This window comes from Gavialis gangeticus, unplaced genomic scaffold (assembly GCF_001723915.1).
Source record: "Gavialis gangeticus isolate Ggan-Ray unplaced genomic scaffold, GavGan_comp1, whole genome shotgun sequence".
NCBI lineage: Eukaryota > Metazoa > Chordata > Crocodylia > Gavialidae > Gavialis > Gavialis gangeticus.
Window position 1 is genome coordinate 258049475 of NW_017729032.1, and position 6439 is coordinate 258055913.

The 6439-nt window shown below is 39.1% G+C and overlaps 1 long non-coding RNA gene across 1 annotated transcript in view; it reads left to right on the top strand.

Annotated features, from left to right (window-relative positions):
* LOC109303549 overlaps nucleotides 1–6068 on the top strand; it is an 11802-nt gene extending 5734 nt beyond the window's left edge. The window contains exons 2-3 of the long non-coding RNA XR_002099154.1: nucleotides 1535–1622; nucleotides 5632–6068. This is a non-coding gene — a long non-coding RNA (uncharacterized LOC109303549). The remainder of the gene's footprint in view (nucleotides 1–1534; nucleotides 1623–5631) is intronic.
* Nucleotides 6069–6439: the final 371 nt, after the last annotated feature.

A 6439-nucleotide genomic window follows, 5' to 3' on the forward strand; every position in this document is an offset into this window, starting at 1 on the left:
GTTAAATTTGGTTGCTGAAAACCCATCACAGAATTTGGAAACTGAATAATAATTTTTATGAGTATTACATAAAGTTTCACAGAAAATGGATCCATTTCAAACTCTGAAAAACAAAATAATAATAATAATAATAATAATAATAATAAACAACTTAGAATAATTTCCCCATTTTCAACTGACTCTGGTAACTAACCATTCACACTGGAATAATTTGAATACAATTCCAGATCCAAAATCCCTGTTTTAAGTCCTCATGATATAGATTCCAATTGCAGGGATGCCTTCCTTTTAGATTGACAGCCTCTTAATCAGGCTCAGGTGTTAGTAATGGGATAACCACCTCTCATCAGCGATGCAGGATTGTATTCTGGCTGCCAGTGAGTATTGCTGAGCACTAATCCTTTTCATGTATGTTCAACAAGCATCTGAAAAGCTGTCTCACAAATATTCCTGAGACTCTGTTCAGTTCCTTTGCCATCTTGTCTGAGTCTGCACTGTTCCCTCCTAAGTGAAATCACAGAGAATGCTGCCATATGATTCACATGGCCAGTCACAAACAGCATGGAGTTGAAATATGTTCATGTTAAGTGTTCAGGATTTACAGGTTCTGTTACCATTGTCATCATTTTTCAAGAGATGGTTGCTTTATAATGTTCTGCAAAACAGCAGAAGAAAAAATAACAGAAATATATGATAGATAAATAGCTGTAATAATTACGCTAAAGTAATTATTTTCTACCAATACATAAATAGCTGTAATAATTACTCTAAATGCTTACTCAGAAAAGCCATACATATGTGCTTAAATGTATGTGCTTAATGTGTTATATAAAATCAGGCCAGTAGTTGTCATTAGCAGGCATGCTTCCATATTTTAAATGACCCTGACCATAGCTGGCACCAGCTGTAACAAAATAAAAAGTGAGAAGCGAGATTGAAAAGACCATTAATTCAGCAGGATGCCAGTGATACCCCAAGCTACAAAATACTCCCAATGGTGGATCTATTCTTCCATATGAAATTGGTGAGAAGAAACTTCTGTTTAACTTGAAGTTGAAAATCTTGAAGTTCCAGGATAATCAGTTTGCCATGTATTTGTGATCCCTGAGTTAAACATATTGTTTTTTTCAGTTGACATGTGATTTAGATTTCTCATCAAGTGTGTTAAACTGTGTAAAATAGTATATTTAACTCACCAAGAAGACAGTGCAGTCTCTATAACACAGAATTCTCTAGGGTCGGATAAAAATTGCTGCTGGAGAATCTAAAGTTTGTTGCAGAACCTGAGGTGTCACGTGGTTTGATAGGACCATTAGTAGTACGTAAATTAGGCTTTTAATCCTCCAGGCTCTGTTATGTTAATTACATTTTCAATCCATGTTTCTGAAGGTTTACTTGAAATCATAGCTATTTTTAATTACTTGAATGGTTGATGAGTTGAAGTGTCACATCCAAGTGCCCCAATTGCTGATGCATCCTTTCTTAAAATATGGGAGAAACCCCTGAAATCTCTTCACATCTTTCTGTTTTTCAGGCTGTCCAGGCTATTAACGGCCACACTAACATGACTCCTGAAGAGTTCACAAACATGGTATTTCAAAAGATTGATGTGAACAATGATGGTAAGAGTCTCTGTAGCTTCACCTGATATTGCCATTATTTATTCCCAGAAGGATTTGTGGATGGGCAGGAGATATTCTCATGAAAGAATTGAAACAGTGAGCAGAACTGCAGGGCTGAGTCTGTTTTTTCACACTTTTACCAAGCAGTTACTTCTGGTTTACACCAGCATGTAAATAAGAGGTTTACCAGACATGTTGACTTCATGCACATAATGGCATTAACATGAGACTTCTGCAAAAAATAGTAAGGGAACAGGAATCCCCCCAGCTCACCAGAACGGGAGAGCTCCCCTGTTGTTAGTCAAGGTGAGAAATAAGCTGAATTTTCCCCTTATTTAATCCCTCACACAAAGGAATTAAATTCACGAAGATGTTGAATGATGCCCTTTTTCACACCAAAACATATAAAGAGATAATCTCATGGGCATGCATGGATTTATAATGAAGAGAGTTCTTTGGCAAGCTAATGTCCTCTGACTTCATTGAGCTACTTGTGTGATTGCCTTGACTGGGTCCAACAAACCAGAACCTAGCTACATTTGCAGACAGGCAGGGCCTCCTGATTTATAAAATGCTGTTCCTTTCTTCTCACTTTTAATTAAATGTTCTCATATACACACATTTCAATGCTCATGCAACCTTTATAAGCTTGGACAGGGTGCCTGAAAGTCAGGAGAGAGAGAGAAAGTCAGAGGAAGTTGGTTAAAGGTTAAAGAGAAGAAAGACTGGAGCTGGACACTCTGGGGGATGAAAATAGGGAAAAGATTCAGCAGTCAGTGATAGCAGCAGGGTAGTACTTGTACAGAAAAGTTTTTTACTCTGCAGCAATGCATGTGTAGATGCTGACTTGGCTGTTTGGGACATGAGGGTACTTCTGTGAGGAGGTTGCCTGCAAGCTAGCCCCACACTGGAGCAACCTCATGCCCTAGCCAGCCCCTCTGCAGCACATTGAGCTGGGTGCAGCAGACCCAGGCTGGCAGGCTGACCTCCTGGGTCCCCTGCTAGTCAGAGCTGCTTGAACCCAGCCTAATATGCTACAGTCCCAGGTTTATGTTCAAACAGTGCACTCAGGAGCAATAAACTCCACAGCAATAAGTACCAGAGTTTACTGCTTTAAATTAATTGCACATGTAGATGCACCCAGCATGAAGTGAAAACAGTTCAGGGTGGGAAGATCCAAGTCAGTGGCATCCATATTGGAAAGGGAAATTTTAAAATAGTAGAAGTGAACAGGACAGAAAATGGGACCACCAGAGGAAGTTATTGGGGATAGATACAGGGACAGCATGCAGAAGCTCAGAGTACTGGATCATCTTCCATTTCTAATCTTATTTATATAATGGCATTGTGAGGTGTGAATGAGGAGTGAAGAACATGTGAAGAACTCCTTTAATTTTCTTCATGTGGCACATTTTCCTTAATTTTCTTCACATAGGAAAGCTGCATTCCTATCCTAAAGTCTATTCTGAATGGCAAATTCTGCAGCCTTGTAGAACCCCTGCTGGCAATTGCAGCCTTTTCATTTGGTGATCAGCATATGCATAAATTACCCAAGAACACATTGTGGATTATTAATGTAAAACAACATACTTTTCTAGAGCTGAATAGATTTTTTTTTCATCCCCAAATATTTTCAGAAGTTTGGTATCTTTATCTCTCTTTTCCTCTCCCCACCTCTCTCTGGATTGGACCAGAAATTCTACCCTGGACCTTGAGAACTTTTCTTACTGAAAGTTTTAGACCCCATGCATTCCCTGGGAAAACAATTTCATAGAAAAAATTAATTACTTCCACCTTCACAGATTTGTAGCATGCCAATGACATGCCATTATGTCCTCTTCTACTAACAATGTTATACATCAACAAACCCACAACCACTCTTTGAGTTTTACTGCTCAAATATGTGAAGAGGCAATGTGACATTTCTCAAGCCCAGTGATTCTCAAACTTTAGACTTAAGGTACTTCTCGTTAGACTTAAGGCACCCCTGGGAAAATTCTAGCTTTCAGCTTTCACGCATTTCTTGACTGCAGAAAAATAATAGTGATTCTTTTGTTGCGAAGAACCCAGAAACACCACAACAGGTCCGAATGTTTTGGGCACTGAATTTCTATTTGAAATCTCTGGGATTATGTTGTGAATCATGTTGTATAAGTGTTTGTACACCCAACAGTGCTAATGTTGTGTGGGACCCCACAACATCCTTAAAAGGATTTTAGCATACCCCAGGGGCTGTGGTTGAGAGTGACTGCTCTGGTTCCTCAATAAGGGGCAGTTTTTAAAGATGGTCTTTAGCTTTCAAGGCATTAGAGGACTGTAGGTTCAACCCCAAACTGGAGCATCAGTGGTCACTTCTGGTATTTAGAAGGATTTTTTTTTTTATGAAACTACTTAAAATACTGCACATACTAGTGCAGGACAGTTTTGTTGACCAGTAAGCATTGCTGTAGTAGAACAGACCTTATTTTTCATAGTCCTGTCTCTCTAATATCTAATATCAGTTGGCAATTTTGTACAGTAGAGCTAGGAAGAGTAAATGTAGGGCAAGTGTGCAATTTTAAAGATCCTAAGTATGAGGGGAGCACAGGTCCCATTGAAGACCAGTGGAACTTCTGCTCCTAAGGCAGCTGAGCCAAAACTTTTGCAGCAAACTTAATGTGCCCTGTAGCAGCTTCCTTAAACACTGTGCAATGTTTTTAGGTGTTTTGTTTTCTAACCCAGAAGCAGTGTAGGCGCATCTATGTGGCACCACACTAGGGCTAACTAGCCATGTTACACAGCAGTATTAATTAGTCCTCCTGAAATGCGACATTAGTGGTTCTCAACCTTTTTAAACTTAAGGCAGGTGCCCAGTGGACTTGAGGCACCCCTCCATAACTTTTGTGAATTGAGTGACACCCAATTTTAAAAACCACTATATATATTATAGTGCTTATCTCCTTGCAGAGAGGCTGCGTGGTAGGGTTGGGGGATCAGCCAGGCAGGGTCAGATCTGAGCCAGTGCTTATCTAGTTACCTCTTCGCACCTTGCTTATTTCCTTATTTCCTTACACATTACAGCAACATGACAATCTGTTGGCACATCCAGGTGCTGAATCACCCTGGTTGAGAATCACTGCTCTACACAGATGTGGCTACACTTGATTCCAGTGTGGGAAGCAGCCCACCTAGAGCAGCACATTTTGCAATATATTTTGTGATACCAATATACCTTAGGCTGTCTTAATTACCCTGTATTGAATTATTAAGATTTGTTTAAATATTTCACTGCAAATAAAGCTTGTTGTGTATTAATTGGATTGTATCACCAATCTATATAAAGAAAACTCAGCAAATAATGTTAGACTCATGCCATGATTTGGATCTGGTATTGAAAAAGGTGTCCCGGCATTTCCCTTGATGGAAAATTCCAGCTAAAGCTAAACAGTCACTTCCTAATTCTGACAGCTGCTCTCAATGCTGTCCTGCAGTGATTCCTTACTAGCTAATTTGCAGCAACTCACTGGAGGCTCCCATGATCGAATGATCTATATTAAGCCTTGGAGTGCCTACCTTTATACCAGCACAGGCTTTACTACAGTTGAAAATATTATGTAGTGGTGAACTACAAACTCTGTAGTTGAGCAGGGCTTGCCTGCATATTTTTTAGCATTTCTGTCACTGGCCTCTGCAGTTAACTTTAGTCTTTGTGCAATTTTCACTAGTTGCTTTACCTTATTTTTCTACTCCTCTCCCAGAACCTGAGACGCTGAACTTTCACACATGCCACTGACTTCAGAGGAAGCTGTGGTTAATCAGGACCTATTAAGAAACAAAAGCTGGTTATATTCTGGCCTTGAGAGCTTGATAGGGCTGGCAAGGTCCGATTTATTTCCTGGTGGCCTCTGTACAAACTTCAGTGAAAAAAACTGGGAAGCTTCTTGGGCCCCTGCCACGTGTTGGCTTAACAGTGATTTCATAGCCTCTAGCCCTCGTTTTGGTTTCTAAATGATGTTTTATTTCATCGTAGGGGAACTGACTTTAGAAGAGTTTGTCAATGGTGTGGAAAGCGACAAGAACCTCTTGGAATTGATTTCAAAAAGTTTTGACCTTTCCAACGTACTCAAAGTCATTCAGAGCGGGAGGCGGCACAGCGTCTGAGATCTTCCGACTGGAAGTGGGGTCTCTGATGAGCCTGAATATTGCAGGAAGGATAATATGTAGTACTTACAAAAATCTTAATCTCCTAAAGCACTGTACAGAAAATAACTGAAGTCAAGCTCCCACAATAACTTGGGCTTCAGAGTTTTTTGTCATCGCTCTCCTTTCTTTCTCTTTCTCATTAATAAATGTGATAGCTGCTCAATATGAAACTTCATCCACATACAATAGTAAAGCTATTTGTTGAGGTACAAATAATTGATTTGGTCACATAAAGTAACAGTAAACAGTGAGAATAGTACAAAATCAAACCTCTCTAGAAGAAACTGGGCTAATGAATTTCTTCTTTTAAATACATATTCTTTAAGCTACAATTTAAAATGTGGTGATAAACCAGTAGATAGGATTGGTTTCCTTCTGGATCAATCAAGAATGAAGTGTGGTTTGCATTAACTAACTTGCACTAATCAGTGCTTAAAATAGAGGTCAGTTATCTGGGAAACACCTCAATCAGTTTACTGTTTCACAGATAAACATCCTGTTTGGAAAGCTGTTTACAACTCTTTGCTCGATTATATCTGTAAATTAAAATGACTTAACACTTTGATTTTTCAGAGTTTTATTTTTAATCCTAATTTTCTTCTCAATTAACCTTTGTAGAAGCACTTGAATTGTAT